This window comes from Apodemus sylvaticus, chromosome 19, assembly GCF_947179515.1.
Source record: "Apodemus sylvaticus chromosome 19, mApoSyl1.1, whole genome shotgun sequence".
NCBI lineage: Eukaryota > Metazoa > Chordata > Mammalia > Rodentia > Muridae > Apodemus > Apodemus sylvaticus.
In genome coordinates, this window is record NC_067490.1 from 5,579,396 (window position 1) to 5,601,988 (window position 22,593).

The 22,593-nt window shown below is 47.2% G+C and overlaps 1 protein-coding gene and 1 long non-coding RNA gene across 14 annotated transcripts in view; one reads left to right on the forward strand and one right to left on the reverse strand.

The window, feature by feature from the left end:
- Positions 1 to 22,593, reverse strand: part of Fkbp5 (FKBP prolyl isomerase 5) — a 109,799-nt gene that overhangs the window by 82,042 nt on the left and 5,164 nt on the right. Inside the window, exon 1 of one of the 2 annotated variants that reach the window (XM_052163001.1) lies at positions 5,127 to 5,276. The exons of the other annotated variant lie outside the window; for it this stretch is intronic. The gene's annotated coding sequence lies outside the window, so the exon portion shown is untranslated. Of the gene's footprint in view, positions 1 to 5,126; positions 5,277 to 22,593 lie in introns of those variants that run through there. 2 annotated transcript variants of the gene reach the window in all.
- On the forward strand, positions 10,624 to 11,815 carry LOC127669140 (uncharacterized). Of its 12 annotated transcripts, none has more exons than XR_007974310.1 (6): positions 10,624 to 10,692; positions 10,997 to 11,087; positions 11,150 to 11,302; positions 11,396 to 11,579; positions 11,640 to 11,670; positions 11,702 to 11,799. It is a non-coding gene; the product is annotated as an uncharacterized LOC127669140 (long non-coding RNA). The 12 variants fall into 12 exon arrangements; XR_007974317.1 differs by lacking the exon at positions 11,640 to 11,670 and having other exon boundaries at positions 11,396 to 11,488; positions 11,549 to 11,610; positions 11,733 to 11,799; XR_007974316.1 differs by lacking the exon at positions 11,640 to 11,670 and having other exon boundaries at positions 10,997 to 11,118; positions 11,181 to 11,302; positions 11,733 to 11,815.

Here is a 22,593-nt window from a genome sequence, read left to right on the forward strand (position 1 = left end):
ATGCATCATTTTCATGTCTGTAATTGTTGCATCTTTTTCTAAAAGAATCTTGAAGCCTTGTGCTTTGTTACAAAAACAGAGCAACTTCAAATATCTATCATCTTCAACTTTTACTATGGTTTGCCTAGTTTTTCCAGAGAACTAAAACTTTTTCTTATTTTTTAAAATATTTTCCTTCTGCCAGGTGGTGGTGGCGCACATCTTTAGTCCCAGCACTTAGGAAGCAGAGGCAGGCAGATTTCTGAGTTCGAGTCCAGCCTGGTCTACAGAGTGAGTTCCAGGACAGCCAGGGCTACACAGAGAAACCCTGTCTTGAAAAAACAAAAAAAAAAAAAAAAAAAAAAAAAAAAATTTCCTTCTAGACCAAGGGTAAAAAACAGACAGGTCAAAGGTGTAGACCCTATACTTCCTCTGGTGGTCCTTTACTCTTACTAATTAAGTGTTTCCTAAACGACTAGCAGTATATACTAATTTAAGCATACACTGTAAAGCAATTCTCTTTAGTGGTGGTATTGTTTTTGTTGGTGGTATTGTTTGGGACAGGGCCTACTATGGACCTACTTACTACATATGGCCTGGAACTCCATATGTAGATCTGGCTGTTTCTGCCTCCTGGGTGTTGGGATTAAAAAGGCATATCCCAAATCAGTCCTCTTAACAAACTATGAGGTACTAATTGTTTTGAATAGTGGACGTTTAGTGCTCTAAATATTTCATTAATATCCTTAATAATCTATCAGGTTTGATTGATAGATTATTGCTAGAAACCTGTTAATACATGTGCTCTCTAGTAATTTTATTTAGCCTGTCTCCTTTACAGAGCTGGCTTTTAGACAAAGTAAACATCTTGTTTGCAAGTTAACACACACATAAGCAGTTCTTGTTTTAAACCAATAGTTACTGGACTTACAGATCATTATCTATCCAGTCCTCCAGGCACAGAGATTTAATGTTTTAAATATTTGAGGTGAATCTAAAATGCACTAAAGGGGACTGGAGAGATGGCTTAGTGGTTGGGAGCACCAGCTATTCTTCCAGAGGACCCAAGTTCAATACCCAGTGTCCATATGGCAGCTCACGACTGTGTAAATAAATCTAGTTCTGGAGAATACAACACCCTCATAAACATGTACACAGGCGAAACACCAATGCGCATGAAATGAACATAAATTAAAAAAAAAAAAAAAAAAAAAAAAACAAAGCCGGGCGGTGGTGGCGCATACCTTTAGTCCCAGCACTTGGGAGGCAGAGGCAGGCGGATTTCTGAGTTCGAGGCCAGCCTGGTCTACAGAGTGAGTTCCAGGACAGTCAGGCCTATACAGAGAAACCCTGTCTCGGAAAAAAACAAAAACAAACAAAAACCAAAAAACACCCACCCAGACCCCCAGAAAACAGTAAAAGGCTGGCACTGTAACTAAGGGGTAGATCACTCACTTGTTTAGCATGCACAGGCCCTGAACTGAATCCCCAGGGCAGCAAAGATTTAAATAAATAAATAAATAAATAAATAAATAAATAAATAAAATAATGCAATTTTAAAATGTACTACAAAGAATTTCAGAAATAAAAAATAATGGAAAAATATAATTACTGACTGGTTAGCTTAGAAAGCTCAAAATCTTGAGAATTACAAAATGGAGATATTTGATCAGTGTATATTAATTACAGAACTTAAGAGTGTCAAAAACAAGAGAATCTGAAGGAATCATGGCCTGTAGAGTCTGTTCTTAACATCAAGTATTCACTCAAGGGTACATACAGCACTTGCTTAGTAGTCACAAGGCCATGGGTTCAAACCTAGGATAGAAAAAACAGAGAAAGGGAGGGAGGGAGGAGGAGAGGGAGGAGAAAAGGAAGAAAGGGGGAAGGAACAGCAGAATAAAAAAATTTACCAGCAGTGTCCAGACTCGCAAGGAGCTGCACTTGAGGGTAACTGCCTAAGCAGCAGCAGCAGCAGCAGCAGCAGCAGCAGCAGCAGCCCCGAATCCTTTTGCGTGCATGTAAGAATCAGTGTGTGCTTAACTCTGAAATAGAAATGAGGCTGGTAACTCTATTACAGGGTCTACCACAGACAGACAAAGTAAACAAGCCTCAGTAATTAAAATACCTGAGAACTCGACTTTAAAGTGGGTTTTCAATCAAAAGGTGCTTCTCTAGTTCAAGCACACACCATGGGCCTCTGTGTATTGGATGAAATTAACTGTGCGGGGCCGGGGAGATGGCTGGGCAGTCAAGCAAGGGTCAGGCTTTGATTCCCAGCACCTACACCTCAGCTCCTGACCTTCAGTGTCCTCTTCTGGCCTCCACTGCTGCCAGCACCGGGCACATAAATGGCATGTTTGTATGCACAGACATACATTCAGGCAAGATACCCAATATGCATAAATAAATATTAAAAGCAAAAAAAATAAAATAAATGTATGGTATTTGGTACATTTATGCAGTACCATAGGATAACAGATTATAAACCCTCCAATTTCATGCAGTAGTACACTAAAGTACAATTAAGTCATCTAAAGCAATGAAAGTCCCTTGGGTAGGGTGAGCCAGCTCCATCAGCCATTGGAGCTTTCAGCCACTGAAGCTCTGCCCAGCTCACCACAGCGCACTCCTACTGTGGGGTCCTAAATGGAATCCCCTTTAGGGGCCAACAACACAAGACACATTCTTTTCCAATCCAAGAATAAAGAAAATTTCCCAAATTAACTGACTCACCTAATCCCAAATTCTAGGCTTTTCGTGTTGAAGCGATTTAAACTGTCTTTTACAAGAATGCTGGTGGGAGATATTGTTCAGCAGATAAGAGAACCTGCCGATAAACTAAGCCACCTGAATTTGAAGCCCAGGACCTACACAGGGCAAGAAGAAAATCTCCAGTTGCCCTCTTGACAACCACACCTGTGCCAAGTGCTCTCACAAACACAGATGACAGACAGATATAAAAACTAAAAAGTAAATAGAAAAACATTCTTTTTTAAATGTTGGAATGACAAAAGCCCTACTAATGAACTTATTGTTTTAAAACAATTTGCAGAAAATATTCCTAGATTAATTTAAAATAATCTCAAATGGCTGGGAAGTGGTGGCACACGCCTTTATTAGTCCCAGCACTGGGAGGCAGAGGCAGTTGGATCTGAGTTTGAGGTCAGCGTGGTCTACAAAGTGAGTTCCAAGAGCCAGGGCTACACAGAGAAACCTGTCTCAAATAAAAAAAAAAAAAAAAAAAAAAGATAAAAAATAATAATCTCAAGTGGTCCCAACTAATAGCTAACTCAAACTAGCTAGATGAATAAAATGACTGTTCAATTAATTAATGTAATTAAATAAAACTCAACTGTGCTCTGAAGTTCAACATCTCTGAAGTATAGATTATATCCAAGACAGTTACCACACAAGACACATCAGAAGACAAAAGGGGAAAAAGCTAAACCAAGTGTTCCTAGCAAACAATGAATGTCATTATTAACCTTAGCATTTTAAAATAGTTAAAATACACCATTTCTGTAGAACCCCCAAAGCTAAAGCTGTTAGGAGTGTTAGGTTACAGAAATTTATATATGCTTTAATTGAATAGTAAACTCCCTATAACAAAGGAATAAAACTTTGATGTTTCAAATATCAAACAAAACAAAACAAAACAAACAAAAATATCAAAAAAAAATGTCAGGGAAATGAGGAACAACTGGGAGAGTAACAGAAAACGGTTAAATGAAAGTGTAACAGCGTAAGAATGCCCCACCAGAGTAAGATATTTTTAAAGTCATTTCTTGAACTGATGCAGACACCAAGAGGAAAAGCTAGTTTTTAATAACAACAACAACAACAACATATAAAGCTAAGAGTAAGAAGTGGGTAGGAAGAGACAAAATGCTTATTAGTCCGGACACACCTTAACTTTTCCCTTGTCCACAGCCCTAAGAAAATGGAATGACAACAGAAATAAACACTCCCCCCAATCCTAGAGAAAAGCAAAGGTGGCCCATTCAACGCCCAGCCCTGGTGCGCTGGAATACACACGACAGAAAGGAGAAGAAAAAAAATCCCCGAATCACCAGCTCCCAACTGCTGCAAGCGGAGTTTACTGAATGTCGGCCAAGCTCTGTACACTCTGTCCCGAGCCCCGCCGAGGGCTGTCCCAAGTTCTGCACGCTCTGCTTACGATCAGTACCTTCCAACGCTTTCACCACGGCTGCAGACACCAATTATTTAAAAAATGAGACGCAAGCGCTCCACCTGGCTCATCTGGAGGAGGAGGAGGAGGAGGAGGAGGAGGAGGAGGAGGAGGAGGAGGAGGAGGATCAGGAGGATCATCATAATGCAATGTACTCCCTGAAATTCATCACACACACACAAAATGCTAGGTTTGGAGTCGTGGACTATGGCCGGAACAGGAGTGGTGATGTCGCTGGGCTGAAGGGAATGAAGGCTCCTAAAATAACTTTTATTTCCTTAGTATTACTGAGAGCGAGGATGAGAAGATGAGTGTGTGTATCAGAGTCAGTGGTGTTTGTGTTGTGTACACGTGGAGGTCAGAGGGCAACTCGCGGGAATCGGTTCGCCTACCACCGTGTCAGTTCCGGGGATCGAACCCAGGTCGTCATGCTTGGCTGCAAGCGCCAGTACCCGCTCAGCCACCTCTGAGGCAACTTTTAATTAGCCCTTCCTCCCCGGTATCTCCGAGGCCCGCTGGTCACCTGCCCGCCCGGTGCGAGCCGGCTGTGGGAGCGGCAGGTGAGGGCGGTGCCCGGCCGGCACGCCCATCGCGCGGCCCCGCGGACGCGGCGGGGCGCTCCGTTATCCGCGGGGCTTGCAAGGCTCCGGAAGGCCAAGTTTCCTCCGCGTCCGGAGGGCGGCGTGGCGGAGCGACACGGGGCTCCCCGGGACCTGTGGGCTGCGCGGGAAACAAAAGCCGCGCGCGGGCGAGCGAGCCGCCGCCGCCGCTGCGCTGAGGGGGACGCTGGAGAGGAGCGCCGGCCGCTCCGCCTCCCACGCGGGGCCCAGGCCTCCCGCACGTCCCGTCCACGCCACCCCGGGGAAGCCGCGCGAGGGGCGGCAGAAACGGGACCGCGAGCACCGGGCTGGCTCCCGGCGCGCGCGCCCCATCCCCGCGGCCATGGCGCCCGTACCTGTCGCCGCCGCCGCCTCCGCCGCCGCCGCGTCCCTCCGCCGCGCGCGCCGCTCAGCCCGCCCAGCAGGCCGCCGCTCTGTCCGCACGCTCAGTCGCTCAGCCGCGCGCCGGACACCACCGCCGGAGACTGGCAGCGCCCGCAAGCCGGCTAGTGCGCCGGGCAGCGCCCGCCGTTGTCCCGCCCCCACCGGCCGGAGGACCCGCCTCCCATAGGGCTACAGGGCTGCCAATCCGCCCCCAAAAGCCGCGCGGGCTGTCGCTCCGGCGGTCCCGATTGGTGGCCGCGCACTGTCTATGCAAATTAGGCCACGCCCCGTTCGTTTGCATCTCCGCCTCTTCACCGCGGCCCACGTGTCTGGCCCTTGCCCTTTGTGGGGGCCGGAGGAGAGGAATGGAGGAAGCTGACTGACACCTCTTCTTGTCGTCCTTTGCCTCCAGACTAAATACTGACCAGACAAACGTCTGCCTTGCCTGTCTGTCCACCCAGCCTGCCCTTCACGAGCTGCAGAGGTCGGGCCATGCTGACCCCGGAAAATAACCTCATGAACTTAAAGATGCTCCTTAGAAACGGGAAATCCGATGTAGCACCTAGAGCCTCTCTCTGGACACCCAGTGGGCGTGAAGACCACGCTTTACCTTGGGGTCTCTGCCTCTCCCACACAGCAAGCAGCCCAGGTGATGAGGTCAGAAAGGAACCCAAAGGATGGGTGTTGAGCTAGGTCAGCTTCAAGATGGGGACCTCCTTCCCCCAACCACTTGCCACCTCTGGGTGACTCCCATAGACGATCAGGAGCTGCACCTGGGGACTTGAACGCTAACTGTTCGTTTTTTAAAAAATTCTTAGAAGAATGTTTGTGATGAGTGTTTTGCCTGCAGTGTGAGAATGTGTGTGTGTGTGTATGTGTGTGTGTGTGTACATGTACCAGGTGAGTGTAGTACCCAACAGAGGTCAGAAGAGGGCGTCGGATCCCCTGCCACTGTCTGGGATCCCAGCCTCTGGGAGAACAACCAGGGAGTGCAAGTTGTCATAACAGCTAGGGGATCTCTCCTGACTTTCTTTCTCTCTCTCTCTCTCTCTCTCTCTCTCTCTCTCTCTCTCTGGAGGAGAAACTAAAAGTCCCAATTACCTATGGAATATCTTGCAGCCACATGAAAATCCATGTTTCCTGGTTCCATACCTGCTTTTATTTTAGTCTTGGTTTCTTTTGTATTGTCACACTTTAGAACTTACAAAGAGGGTTGGAGAGATGGCTCAGGGTTAAGAGCACTGACTGCTCTCCCAAAGGTCCTGAGTTCAAGTCCCAGCAACCACATGGTGGCTCACCACCATCTGTGATGGTATCTGACGCCCTCTTCTGGTGTGTCAAAGACACTGTGCTCATACACATAAAATAAATAAATCTTAAAAAAAAAAAAAAAAAAAAAAACTTGCCAGGCGGTGGTGGTGCACGCCTGTAATCCCAGCACTCTGCGAGGCAGAGGCAGGTGGATTTCTGAGTTCGAGGCCAGCCTGGTCTACAGAGTGAGTTCCAGGACAGCCAGGGCTACACAGAGAAACCCTGTCTCGAAAAAAAATCAATTAAAAAAAAAAACTTACAAAGATAAATGTCACCACCTATGGATATAGATCAGTGTCTATCAACACGTGGGTATGGTCATTCCTTCCCTGTCCTCAAAGACCACTGCAGAAGAGACAAAACTGATATCAAGATACCCCACCCACCCACCCACCCCTCTTGGACAGGGGTCCTTCTCAGTCACTTGTCTTTCCTCAGAGACTGGGCACCTCCCTTAACCAGCCTCCAGGGAGTGGCCACATTAATTCAACCACACACTGAGGATGGCAACTGTTCTGTTCACTAATGCCAGTTGGTTAAGCCCCGACTTTGCTTACTGAGAGCAAGAGGTCTGTGTGGGGGAGAGTCCACAGAGGTGAGAAGGGACTGTACCAGCCCTCAGAGGCTCCAAGCTAACAGACAGGGACAGCCACACCTCAGTAATGTTCCGGGGACAATGGTGGCACATGTCCACATAGAAGAAGGAAGGGCTCTTACCACGGAAGAGAATTAGCGTCCCCCTGGGAGAGACTTCATTGAAGAGGTCACATTGAACCCACACTTTGAAGATGGAAAAAGGCTTTTGCCAGACCAAAAGCTGTGCATAAGGAACGATCATGGGCTCCCTGTGGCAAGGGATAGCACTTGAGCTAATGAGGCATGCAGACCTGGAACAGCTGAAGGAACTGACCAAACTGCTAGGGGCAGTGTGGGCCAATCTGCAGGGCTGTGTGAACTTGTCACATGTTCTGAGACGAGACTCTCCGGAGGGGGGAAGAAAAAAGCCCAGGAGGCTGCCAGGCTGTGTTGTAACACAGCACAGCGAATAACAACAGGAGCTGTAGATACAGCTGCAGGATTTTTTTTTCTTCCAGGCCAGAGTCTGTGGGGAACAGTCAGTTCAACAGTTTTGACGGTAACCTAGCAAGCCACACCTACTCCCCCAGAAAAACCACTCTGGCCACCAAATCCACCTTCCCCAGCATTTCCCCTAAAGCACTGATGCCCTCAGAACAAAAAGACACTTGGCTGTGGGAAGAGAGGCCCTGACACCAAGGCTGGCTTCATGGGTGTGTCACCTTTCTAGGTGAGCCACGCTGAGAGAGGCCCCGTACTTGGTTTAAAGGGCCACTGTGGTCATCTTGACATAGGAAGCTTTCAACAAGGGGCTCTGTGTGTTCTTTCTGCACCAACTGTTAATTTACACGGCCGCTGCTTAGAGTCTTCTTGTGCCCGGGGTTTGCCTGTGATAGAATTCAAACCACAGCTTCGTCTTAAAGCACTTGGTGTCTGCAGAGTTTGTTCCCACAACACAGGTAACTCGATGCTCACGGCCGTAAGGTGACATTGGTTTCTCTCTCTCTCTCTCTCTCTCTCTCTCTCTCTCTCTCTCTCTCTCTCTCTCTCTCTCTCTCTCTTGCGTATTCATTGAGAGAGCTGCAGATTGGGGCCAGTGAGATGGCTCAGCAGGTAAAGGGTCTGTGGCCAAGCCTGGCGACCTGAATTTTTATTTCTGGATTTCATATAAGGAAAGAAGAGAACTCCCTAAAGTTGGCCTCTGACCTCCACAAACTTAGCATGGGGCACACCCATCACCCCCCTACACACACACACACACACACACACACACACACGCACACTTCATACACACAAAGAAATAAATGGGGAAGGGCAGAGACAGAGAACAGCAGATTGGAAACTTCTCTGGGTGGCCTGGCTAGATGGGCAGAGGTTAGATTCAAACCCAGCTCACCCAAACCCCTGTTCCTCCCACCACAGATCCCTGTTTGGTATGGGAGCCTTTCCCGGGGCTGCTGTGCTCATGGGGGACATGCTGTTGGAGGAGTGAGACCCTATGGTGGAAAGGTCTCAATCGTGGAGTGCGTGAATGTTCTCTCTCTCTCTCTCTCTCTCTCTCTCTCTCTCTACTTCTAGGGCTCCAGTCAAAACACAGGGTTAATCTTCCTCCACCCCTTTCTTCTGTGTTTTCCATTTTTTCTCCTCTCCTGCCTTTCTCCGTTACAGCTCCGTTACAGCTTACAAATTCTCTTTCCAGTTTTTTGGGACCTTTTTTGGCGGGGTCAGGTGTAGGGTAGTCAAGGTCTCACTGTTTAGGACAGGCTAAACCAAAACCCATGGTATCCTTTTTTTTTTAAGATTCATTTATTTTAGTATATATGTGTGTGTGTGTGTGTGTGTGTGTGTGTGTGTGTGTGTGTGTGTTTGTTTCTGCAGGATTAAATATTATTGTATATATGTGTGTATATATGTACTAAACATACATTATTATTTATGTGCATATAGTGTATATATTAATGTATATAAAATGCATTAAAATATTTATGTATATATACATATATGTGTGTTTTGTTTGTATCTATACCTGTGTACTACATGAGTACCTGGTGCTCACAAAAAGTCAGAAGAGGCCATGGGAGCCACCAGAACTGGAATTGTATGAAGTCATGGACCGCCGTGTGGATGCTGGGAACCAAACCCAGGTCCCTGGAACCCCTGAACTATATCTCTCCAGCCCCGAGATTTTTTTTTAAAGATTGTTATTTTTTTATTTATGTGTAAGTGTCTGGGGCTGGGGGCACATGAATACAGGTAGCCTTAGAACCCAGAAGAGACCATGGAATCCTCTGGGGCTGAAGGTAGAGGTGGTTAGATGCGGGACACAGGTGCAGAAAACCAAATTCAGATCCACAAGACGAGCAGTCCATGCTGTCAGCTGCTCAGGCGTCTCTCTGGTCCCACGATCCGCCTTTTAAGTTTTATTAAATGCATATTTGTGCATGCATGCGTGCATGTGTGCACATGTATGCCATGGTATGCACTTGGCAATCAGAGGCAACTGTAGGGAGTTCTCGCCTACCATGTGGATCTCCTAGTCAGGCTGGACAACCCCTTACCCACTGAGCCGCCTCTCCAGCCCCGTCAGAGGCTGGTTTTTTTGTTGTTGTTGTTTAGTTGTATGTTTGGTTGGTTGGTTGGTTGGTTTTGGTTTTGTTTCCTTTTATTAAGTGACACAGCTTTTGAAGCCTCAACCCAAGACTAGAAGTTATTTTCATTACATATTGTTTCTTAGCAAACTAACCCCAATTTTTAAAAAAATACTCCAGTGTTCTTCTTAAAGGACCAAATAGAAATATTTTAAGCTTAAAAACCATATATCTTGGACTGGAGAAATGGCTCAGCGGTTAAGAGCACTGACTGATCTTCCCAAGGTCCTGAGTTCAAATCCCAGCAACTACATTCATTGTTGTGATGTTAGCTATGGGCTTCCATAGATGCCATAGCTGGGTGCTTGCCCAGTGAACAAGCACAGGATAAGTATGTCCACTCTGGTCACTTTTAACTTTTATTTGCTTCTGTCTTTGCAATATAGGTGTTCATGCAATACAGGCTGGCCTCAGACTTGCTGTGTAGCGGGAGATGACCTTAAGGCCCTGATCCTCTAGCCTCTATCTCCCAAGTGTACATCATCACACCATGTGTGTTTCATATTGGAAGGAATGTTCTAGCCAGGACAGTTAAGCAAGAAACACATATGGGGCTGGAGAGATGGCTCAGCAGTTAAGAGCACTGACTGCTCTTCTGAAGGTCTTGAGTTCAAATCCCAGCAACCACATGGTGGCTCACAACCATCTATAATGAGATCTAATGCCTTCTTATGGGGTGTCTGAAGACAGCTACAGTGTACTTACACATAACAATAAGTAAATCTTTAAAAAAGAAAAGTTAAAATGTTAAAAAAAAAAAAAACGCATAAAGAGGGATATAGACTAAAAAGCAGAAGTAAACTTGGGCCAATGGCCCAAGCTGCAGGCTTTGGGACTGGCCTGACTGGGGGAAGAGAAATGAAAAAACACACGTACATACAGAACAGCTGGAATGGGGCGGGCCATGCGCACTGACGGACATGCAGCAGCAGCCCAGAAACTCATGTTCACTATACACAGCTGAAGGAGGAGGTGGGCTTCTTATACACAGCTGCAGGAGGAGGTGGGCTTCTTATACACAGCTGCAGGAGGAGGTGGGCTTCTTATACACAGCTGCAGGAGGAGGTAGGCTTCTTATACACAGCTGCAGGAGGAGGTGGGCTTATACACAGCTGCAGGAGGAGGTGGGCTTCTTATACACAGTTGCAGGAGGAGGTAGGCTTCTTATACACAGCTGCAGGAGGAGGTGGGCTTATATACAGCTGCAGGAGGAGGTGGGCTTCTTATATACAGCTGCAGGAGAAGGTGGGCTTCTTATATACAGCTGCAGGAGGAGGTGGGCTTCTTATACACAGCTGGAGGAGGAGGTGGGCTTCTTATACAGCTGCAGGAGGAGGTGGGCTTCTTATACACAGCTGCAGGAGGAGGTGGGCTTCTTATATACAGCTGCAGGAGGAGGTGGGCTTCTTATACACAGCTGCAGGAGGAGGTGGGCTTCTTATATACAGCTGAAGGAGGAGGTGGGCTTCTTATATACAGCTGCAGGAGGAGGTGGGCTTCTTATATACAGCTGCAGGAGGAGGTGGGCTTCTTATATACAGCTGCAGGAGGAGGTGGGCTTCTTATACACAGCTGCAGGAGGAGGTGGGCTTCTTATACAGCTGCAGGAGGAGGTGGGCTTCTTATACACAGCTGCAGGAGGAGGTGGGCTTCTTATATACAGCTGAAGGAGGAGGTGGGCTTCTTATACACAGCTGAAGGAGGAGGTGGGCTTCTTATACACAGCTGCAGGAGGAGGTGGGCTTCTTATACACAGCTGCAGGAGGAGGTGGGCTTCTTATACACAGCTGCAGGAGGAGGTGGGCTTCTTATACACAGCTGCAGGAGGAGGTGGGCTTCTTATACAGCTGCAGGAGGAGGTGGGCTTCTTATACACAGCTGCAGGAGGAGGTGGGCTTCTTATACACAGCTGCAGGAGGAGGTGGGCTTCTTATACAGCTGCAGGAGGAGGTGGGCTTCTTATATACAGCTGCAGGAGGAGGTGGGCTTCTTATATACAGCTGCGGGAGGAGGTGGGCTTCTTATATACAGCTGCAGGAGGAGGTGGGCTTCTTATATACAGCTGCAGGAGGAGGTGGGCTTCTTATACACAGCTGGTTTGCTACTGAGCAAAGCGGTTTCTCTCTAGGGGGAAGAAGGCTGCGGTTGATGATTTCTGCACACGCACAGTCAACATTGGGACTTTATCCAGGGGAAGGCTTTCCCGATCCCATGGGTCTGAGGCACTGGGGTCCTTTTTAGAGTGTGTTTGTGACTGTCATTAATATTTGTTCATGCAGGTCTGCCCACAGGCTGTGACAGTGGGAGTCACTGGGCAGAAGGCCTGTCTGCTACGCACAGAGCCCTGAGCTTGCTCCATGGCTTTGAATAAATCAGGTGTGGTGGCATTCATTTTAATGCCAGGACTAGGGCAGTGGAGTCAGCAGGATCAGAAGTTCAAGGTTATCCTGGGCTATTCGGTAGACAACCTGAGTTAGAGACCCTGTTTTCCAGAAGAAAAAGTGGAAGGAAGGAAGAAGAAGGGAGTGGTGGGAAAATGCAGGAGGAAAGAAAGAGAGAAAGATAGATTCTCTTTTTCCAGATACATGATATTCTGTGCACCAAGAGTCAAACAAGTATTGGGTTTCGGGATACAAACTCAGCAACGACCAGCAGTTGTAGTTCCATATCCCTATACCAAATAACCCGGAACAAAATTTAAAATTTATAAAACTCTCATTTATGATGCAGAAATAAATAAATAACATTTTGTGTAGTGCATGGAACTGCAGACCTTGTCAGCGCATGTATTCTCTACTGCTCAGTCAAACCCAAAAGACCTAGAGGGTGATAGTACACTGATAGAGTTTCTGCCTCATAGGCACAAAGTCCTGGGCTGCATCCCCAAGAACTCATGTGCATGCAATGCCTTTGACTGTTTTTTATAAATAAAGTTTTATTCAAACGCGCGCGCGTGCACGCGCACACACACTGAATAAGCAAAATGTTAGTATTGCTAGGATGACACTGATGGTTCACATAGGCAAACATCCCTAAAGACCATCTAATGATATAGGAACTGGGCCTCCAATTAACAGGGCAACAGCTCTACCACCTCCAGTTTGGTTAAAGCAGACAGGGTTCCAGGGACGGGAATAAACGGGGTGAGAGTACTCGAACTCGGGTCTCATCAGAGGAATCCAGGAACCACCTAGCACAGGCTAACCTTCACTTGACGATTCTGTGGCTCATTGTCCCAAGGCCCAATATTTCGATATCAGGTTGAGCCTGAGTCCTACAGTTTCCATGTCTGAACCAGACCAAGATCAAAGCAAGTCCTCTCAAGTGACAGTCATCACCCACTGCAGACATCTAGTCGAAGAAGCAACCACCAGGGAGATCAGCCACCTCCATGCGGACTTTGGGGCACAGTAACTAGCTGTGTTTCTTTGGCTATGACCCAGTACCCAACAAGAAGCAATCTAAGGGAGGAAGGGTTTATTTTGGCTCACGGTTACAGAGGAAGGTGGGTCCAGTTCATACTCAAGTGGTTTGTCAGATTCTCTAGGCTGGGAAAAAAAACCCTGCCTAGCCTCTAATATGGCTCTCTCTCTCTCTCTCTCCCTCCCCCCTTCTCTCTCCCTCCCTCCATCTCTCCCTCCCCCCTCCCTCTCCCCTCTCTCCCTTCCCCCCCCCCCCCAACCAGCAATCTGGTATCAAAGCCAGTCCAACTGCTGGGCTCATCTCTGAAAAAGCCGATTGCTTAGAGACATGCAGTTAGCTTTGAATTTCAGATAAGCAACATGTAATTTCTTAGCATAGATATGTCCCAAATCTCGAATGAGTATATTTATGCTAAAAAAATAATTTGTTGTCTTTCTGAAATTCAGATTTAACTGGGAAATTCACACACACACACACACACACACACACACACACACACACAAAGTATTCTTGTTTGCATGAAAAGCAGAGAAGAATCTAGACTGTCTTTGATCTAAGCTCATCTCTGTGCCCTTTACATTTTCACGAAGTTAGTCTAATAATCCCTTGCTATCTCATTAGGCCCTGAGCCTCTGTAAGAGCAACAAGGGCTTGTAACCTCAGACACGCCTCTCCAGCCCTAAAATACAGGCAGTTTGTACATGCTGGTTCCAAACTCTTTAGTAATGATGGTAGCTCAGGAAACTCAGAAACCTTAGCAAGATTCAGGATGCTCAGAAAGTCTCCAGTTTCATAGGCCTGGTCCCCAAGGCAGAAAAGGCCTTAAGCAATCTCTGCAGAGAGAAGATGCTACATTCCTGTGAGTAACCCCAAAACACTTGTTACCAAGCCGCACTTTGGTGGGATATTGGTTTGTGTCTCTACTGGAAAAGTCATACAGCCACACCTTACACCATTCATGAGCCTTGACAGTTTTTGGAAACCATTGCAATCCCAGTAATATGATGAGCTGCCATTTATTCTGAGAAATATAAATATATAGAAGTGGAGAAATCTGAAGAACAGCACAGTACTGCCAGATGTTAAAGTGTAAGTGGGCACTGACACAGGGGAGAGTAGACAGGTAAAACAAACCTATATTTTGGAGCTAGAGAGATGGCTCAGTGGTTAGGAGCACCGGCTGCTCTTCCAGAGGACCAAGGTTCAATTCCCAGCATCCACATGGCGCCTTACAACTGTCTGTAACTACAAACAGAAGACAGAGGACTCAATACCCTCTTCTGGTCTCCTCAGGCACATGGTACACAGACACACATACAGGCAAAACACTCATACACATAAAGCAAAAATAAATTGTTTAAAATACATACATATGTATTTTATCCCATATGTTGGGTGTAGTAGGGCATACCTTTAATCCCAGTACTCAGGAAGCAGAGGCAGGTGGATCTCTCTGAGTTCTAGGCCAGCCTGGTCTACACAGTGAGTTCCAGGCCAATCAATGCTATACAAACAAAGAACGATAGTTTAATATAAAATATAGACGTAGCCCTGATTTGCCTGTACACATTTCAGAACAGTGTCGAGAACAGGCGTGCATTCAGTAGGTGATGTTGGGAAAGCAGGTCAGCTCTTCTGGGGAGTGAGGGGAGGAAAGCCAGATCGTACCCTGCTTCTGGGAACTGCGGGAACTGCACTCAGGCTCCGCCCTCGGCAGGAGCCATACACACCTTTAACCTCTGCGCCATCTTTCCAGCCCAAAGATTTTTGTTTTTAAAGACAGGGTTTCTCTGTGCAGCCCTGGCTATCCTGGAACTCACTCTGTAGACCAGGCTGTCCCCAAACTCACAGACCCACTTACCTCTGCCTCCCGAGTGCTGGGATTAAAGGTGTGCTCAACCACTACTTGGCTTATTTTTATATTAAATTATATGCATATCTGTGTCACACGTGTCTGTCATATGCACGTGTCATACGTGTGTGGGCATATATACATGCATGCAGGTACCCAATAACGCCACACGCGTTGGATCCCCTGGAACTGCCATCACAGGCAGTTATGAACTGTCCAGTGTGGGCTCTGGGAACTCAGCTCAGTTCCTCCCCTTCCTTATGCGCCCTCCGATCCCCACCCCCACACAAAATCCAGACTAGGGCTAGAGAGATGATGGCTTGGTTAATTTTGATCCCCAGAATACACATTTAAAAGAGCCAGGCATGGTGTGTGATTGTCATCTCGGTGCTGTGCAGGCAGAGACAGGCATACCTCTGAGACTTACTGGCCCAGTCAACCTCCACTGCTTGGTGACTTCCAGCCCAGTGAGAGCCCGTCTCCGAAACACTAGGACTACAGTGAGAAGGGTAAGGATCCCCAACTAAAACCACACACAAATGCATATATACCCACCACACACACACACACACACACACACCAAATTCTTAGAAACACCAGTCAATCATTAAAACATTTGAAAAGACATTTAAACTGACTCACAAAAAACATAAACATAAACCATACGCCCTGCGTTTATCAGAACGATATCCCTTTTCTACCTGAGGCTGCCAACGTTTTGTAACTCGGCACATGGTCAGGGTGTGAGAAAGATATTATTGGTGAGTAGAGATTGATGGAACTTCTTCAAAGAGATGTTTGGCAATAAGTAACACGGTCTTTGGCCTAGCACTTTCTCTTCTGAGAATTCACCCAGCAGAAATTGTCCCCTGGTGCCAAGAAAGTGATATGAACCATGTAGCCTACTGCGCTATCACAGGGCCCGCCGGCCACCTGCTTTAGTAAAAGATGACACCTTCCTCTGTGGAGTTCTAGGGGGTATGAGAATACGTGTGTGAGTGTATGTGTGTGTGTGTGTGTGTGAGAGAGAGAGAGAGAGAGAGACAGAGACAGAGACAGAGACAGAGACAGAAACAGAGAGAAGAGAGAAACAGAGAGGAAAGAGACAGAGACAGAGAGAGGAGAGAGAGACAGAGACAGAGAGGAGGGAGATAAAGAGACAGAGACAAAGACAGAGACAGAGAGAGGAGAGAAACATATACAGAGAGCAGAGAGACAAAGAGAGGAGAGAGACAGAGAAGCAGAGAAAGTGAGAGACAGAGACAGAGAGGAGAGAAATAGAGAGACAGAGACAAAGACAGGAGAGAGAGGTAGAGAGACAGAGAGAGGGAGTCAGAGAATGAGAGAGACAGAGACAGAGAGAGGGGAGAGACAAAGAGGCTCACATACCCCAGGCTGGCCTCAAATGCCATTTGTAGTCAAGGATGACCCTGAAAGTCTGGCCCACTTGCCTCCACCCTAAGTGCTGAGGTTGCAGGCCCACACCATCACATCCAGAGGAGACAGCAGCAGTTTCTCCTCTGCCACCTTCTTTTTCTAAAAGATACATATTTATTTTTATTTTACGTGTATGGGTGGCTTGCCTACATGCACACTTGTGCACCATATGCCTGCCTGGTGCCTGTGAATACCCTGGAACTGGAGTTACAGACTCATGGAAGTCACCACGTGGGTACTGAGTAACTAGAACCCTCTGGAAGCAAACCTTTTCACCGCCGAGTCATCGCTCTGGCCCCTCCTTTCCTTTTTAATGAAGTAAATTTCCATGCAAGAAATGAAAAAAAATTTCTATTCATCCATTATTCATTTTCCTCCCCCCCCCCCAAGTTTGGGTAGGTACATAGTTACCTGGAAAAGGGATACATTTCCCAGCCTCCCTTGCAGCTAGGTATGAGCTCATCCTCAAGCTAATGACAGGAGAAAAGATATTCAAAGATGTTAAAAAGATAAGCTGGGGGTGGGGAGAGGGGCTGCTCTCTCAGAGGCAAAGGGGGAGTGGGGACCTGGAGGGGGCAGCATTTGGAATGCAATTAATTAATTAATTAGTTAAAAAGGGGGGGCTAGAGAAATGGCTCAGTGGTTAAGAGCACTGACTGCTCTTCCGAAGGTCCTGAGTTCAAATCCCAGCAACCACATGGTGGCTCACAACCATCTGTAACGAGATCTGATGCTATCTTCTGGGGTGTCTGAAGACAACTATTACATATAATAAATAAATAAATCTTTTAAAAAAAAAAAAAAGGAAGAGAGGCTCACAGCGCTCTTTCTTCTCATCCTTCTGATAGATAGATGCAGATGCAATGGCAGGAGCCCAGATACCAAGCTGGCTCATGAGGTCAAAGTACTTGATGAAGACAGCAAAGGCAAAGACAGTGGGACTCTGGGTCTCTGATCATTGTAGTCCTGTGTGAATGCTTACGTCTGGACATCACTGGACAGAGACGGGGAAAGTCCAATTTTGATGTTATTTTTACCTTTCTGTCACTTGTACCCAAACCTGTTTCTATTCATTCACCCCACAACAACCTGTGGGGGAAATTTTTTTTATTATTATTAATGATTGATGTGGAAGGACCCGGCCCACTGTGGGCGGTGCCATCCCCTAGGCAGATGATCTTGGATGATGTAAGAAAGCAGGCTGAGCAAGCCGTGAGGAGCAAGCCAGTCGGCAGCACCCCTCCACAGTCTTTTCCTCATCTCCTGCCTCCTGTTTCCTGCCTTGCACCTCTGCCCTGATGTCTCTTCATGAGACTGTGGTTAGGACAGGCAAGCTACATACACCATTTTCCTGTTCAATCTGCTTTTACCTTTGGTGTTTTATCACAATAGAAAGCAAACTAAAGTTGGGTGTGGTAACACATGCCTTTAAGCCCAGCACTGGGGAGGCAGAGGCAGGTGGTTCTCTGTGAGTCTGAGGCCAGCCTGGTCTACAGACAGAGTGAGCTCCAGGGCAGCCAGGACTACGTACTTCAGACCTCTTTATCAGTTTTCCTCAGCCTCCTGAGGAACTTGTAGATTACAGGCATGCACCACCATCTTGGATGAGTTGGTGGGGCTTTGTTGTTCTTGTTATTTGTTCGTTTAGGTTTATTATGATTTCTTGTGTACGGGCATGTGCCTACATAGGTGTGCCCGATGGATGCGGTGCCCTTGGAGGCCATAAGAGGGTGTCAGATCCTGGAATCTGTGAGCCACCGTGAGGGTGCCGGGAATCAAACCCTGGTCCTCTGGAAGAGCAGCTGGTGTTCCTAACTGCTGAGCCATCTCTTCAGCCCTGAATTTTCATTTTTAACTTTGGTCGTTTGATGGACCCACGATGGACTTCCTCTTCAGGCTTGTTCTGCATGCTTTTAGCAGTGGGAGATGGCAAAACCCAATAAAGTTAGGTATCTCTGCTTTGATGTCCCATGTGCCAGGGCGGGGGGGTCCCTGAAGATCAACGCCCTGAGTGCTTGCTGGGACATCTCCGTCAGTAGACACCAGGCACTTGTCAGCGTAAAGAAAACAAACCGGTTGATTTTGTTTGTGGAGCTGATGTTCCCATGGGGCTGACAGAGTAACTTGATAAGAGGCATAATTCCAGGCCAACCTCGGCTACAAAACAAGACCTTGTCTCAAAGAACAAACAGACGCGGATTCTAGGAAATACTAGGTGAGTAGGGAGGAGGAGGAGGAGAAGGGACAGAAAAGCCTGCAGGGGTGATGAGCAAGGTGCACTCCAGGGAGAGACCGCTACACACCCATTGCAGTTCATCCTGTGTGGCTGCACACTAATGCACAGAGACATGCAGAGAGACAGACAGACGATGGACAGACAGACAGATGGACATACACAGAGAGAGAACACACAACAGGTATTCCATTTATCTAAAATTTTGGAAATATAGCTCCAGCCTGACATGGCTCAGCACAGCTAAAGGCCCTAGCTACTCATTGATGTATAAACCTAGTGATGCAGTGCCATCTGCAGAATCCACATAAAGGTGGAAGGAGAACCGTGACTCCACAGAGTTGTCTCCTGACCTCCACCCGTGGAGCCATGGCATGTGTGGGTGCACACACAAACACACAGACACACCTCTCTCTCTCTCTCTCACACACACACACATACACACATGCCTCATACACACCTCACACACATATACCACACACACACACCTCACACATGCACACACCTCATACATGCACACATACCATACACACATGCCTCACACACACACATGCCTCACACACACACATGCCTCACATACACACATGCCTCACACACACATAGCTCACACTCACATGCCCCATACACACACACCTCAGACACACACCTCACACACACACATACCTCACACACATGCCTCACACACACCTCACACACACACCTCACACACACACATACCTCACACACATGCCTCACACACACCTCACACACACATACTTCACACACACACACCTCACACACACACACACACACTACAGCAACACTAGGTATTTATTTTAAATACTGAGCTAATCCATAGAGACAGGGGTGGCTCGGACCAAGCGCAAACTGGTTGGAGAAAAATCAAATAAATTTGTGAAATGAAGGCCCTGATCTATACAGTGGCTGAGTAATGTTAAGCAGACAAACTCATTTGTCAGAAGGCATCAAACTGGGGATGGAGAGATGACTCAGCAATTAAGAGCATCTGCCCAGCACCTACAGGGTGACTCACACCCTCAACAGTTCCGGTTCTAGGGTATCCAAGGCCGCCTTCTTCTGACCTCTGTTGACCCAAGACATGCGTGGTACACATACTTACAGGCAGAATATTCATACCCACAAAATAAATAAATCTAAAGGCACAATGACAAACAAAATCCATCATCAAAGTGGTCTGGGGCTATAGCTCAATGGCGCCCTTGCTTAGGATGTCTGAGGCCCTGGGAGCGAGTTCTATCACTGAAAACACCAAACCCGTCAAACTGTACATAAACTGGGCATGGTGGCACAAGCCTTTAATCCCAACTCTTGGAGGCAGAGGCAGGAAATCTCCGTGAGTTTGAAACCAGCCTGGTCTATAGAGTGAGTACCAGAACAGCTTGAGCTATGTAGGAAGAGCTGGTCTCAAAACAGAACAAGAAACAAACAAAGACACCTATACGCATGGTATGTGGCATTATATATCTCTGTGAACTTGGTGTGCTTTATTCTAAGGCTGGTCCATTCATTGCCTTTGTGTCCTCAGTTTATATGCATTGGTGTGTTGTATACAGGGTATGACTGTGTAGTGCGTGCAGTACCTACAGGTGCCAGAAGAGGGCATCACATCCCTTGCAACTGGCTCTAAGACGGTTGTGAGCAGCCATGTGGGGGCTAGGAACTGAACTCAAGTCTTCTGCAAGAGCAGCCAGTGTTCTCAATCAGTGAGCCTTCTCTCCTGTCCCCACTCCGTATTTGCTTATAAATTTGTTTTACATGTTCACTTGTTTTTGGTTTTTTTTTTTTTTCATTTAACATCTTACCCAAATGGCATTAGCCAGTCCCCACAGATGTCTAACTTCTGCTCTGCAACTAATATCCTGCCCCCCCAACCTCTCTCCATTTTCCAGGGATCCAAGTATGACCTTTGTTTTTTAAAATAAGATTTATTTTATATTTAACTATGTGTCTGAGCATGTGAGGATACTGTCTAAAGAGGGTACAAGATCCCTGGAGATGGAATTTTAGGGGATCCGGAACCACAGTACATGGGTTTGGAAACCAAACTCTGATGCTCTACAAGGGCAATCCACTGAGCCATCTCTGAGGTTCATCTCCACTGAACATCTCCCCAGCTACCAGGCATGGCTTTTGTGTTGGTGGAAAAAGACCTTGGAAAGTCAAAAGAAGAATGCTATGGTTGAACTTGGAATGTCCCCCCTAGGCTCCCATATTTGAACACTTGGTTCCCAAATAATAGAGCTAATTTGGAAAGTCAAGGAGCCATTAAGAGTCAGCGCCTCAACAGATGAGGGCCGCTGATGGCAGGACCTGGGGCTTCTTAAGCCCTGTTTAACTTCCTTCCACTGGGCTTGGTGACTGTAGATACAATGTAACCAGCTGCCTCAGGGTCCTGGGATATGACTTCCCTATGGTGATAGACTGTATCTCTTCGCACTGTAAGCCACAGTAAACCTGTTCTCATTTAAGTTGCTTCTTGTTAGGCACTTGGTGGCAGGAATGAGAAAAGAAACCAAATAGCCAATACAAAGGGGAGCTGAAGGAACAGTGTGGTTGCTCAACAGGGAAAGAGGCTCGTCACTAACCCTGACGACCTAAAACCAATCCCTGGGACCCACACGGTGGAAGCCAAGAACCGATTCCTGTATGTTGTCCTCCGACCACACACACATAAACACATATGCACACACTTATCAGTAACAATGTAAAAGTAAAACTAAAGGGCAAGATGGGGGTGGAGTCAGGGTGGGGGTGGGGTGAAACCTGTCTCTGGAAGAGAACATCCACACTCCTGTGGGCAGGTCCCTAAGAGGCAGCTGGTTGAACCTGGCACTGGCCAAGCGCCCAGGCTCTGCTCTGCTTTGTGAGAATAAGACGCAGAGCTAATGCTTTTCTGCCAAGCTACGCCCTGTACACTGTTGCCCAGGCTGGCCCCACACGACTGGCTCAAGCCATCTTTCCACCTTAGCTTGTTCAATGGCTCTGAGCCATAGGTTCTGTCCCTTTACTGCAACAGGACCAGTTTATATCCGGCCCCAGTTGAGCTTACGGAGACTTTTGTCATTGTCCTAGACAATGTCAAAACAGATATTGTCCTTGAAGTCACAGAGCAACTAACAGGTATTTCCTAAGCCCGAGAAAAGAAGAACGGAGCCAGGCATGATAGTGTACACTCTTCATCCCAACACGTGACTCACACGTCACATGGGCCTGTGTGAGTTCCAGCTCACCCTGGTCTACACAGAGAGTTCAGGCCAGCCTAGCCTACATATAGAGTTCCAAACCTGCACAGTGAGACCCTGTCTTGAAAGAGACAAAAAAGAAATATCATCTCCAACAACCATCTCAATGGGTAGATGCCATCTCCTTGGGGCAGGAAGGGAAACAGAGGCATAAGGCAATAAAATGGGCTGTCTAACCGGGGAGGGGCAAAGCCACTGCTAACCCTAACCCTAACCCTAACCCTAACCCTAACCCTGTGAGCCAGCCAGCTTCTCACAGGGGGTGAAGTTCACAGGCCACAGAGGGCGTCAGATCCCATCACAGATGGTTGCGAGCCACCACATGGTTGCTGGGATTCGAACTCAGGACCTCTGGAAGAGCAGTCGGCACTCTTAACCACTGAGCCATCTCTCTAGCCCCTTTGTTCCAAGTTTAAACTCAGATACAGTGTAGCTGAGAACTAACGTGTAAAGAAACCCAGTCCTGTGAAGTCATACTGTCGGACAGGAGAGATGGCGCCACCTTTGAGAGCACCAGCTACTCCTGCTCCTGCAGAGGGCCTGGGTTTGGTTCCCGGCACTCACATAGCGGCTCTCAACCACCTCTAACTACAGTTGCAAGGGGTCCAACGCTTTCTGCGGGCTCCCTTACAGTCCACACTCATACGGTCCACAGATGCTGTATGCACGTGGTACACATACATACATACATACATA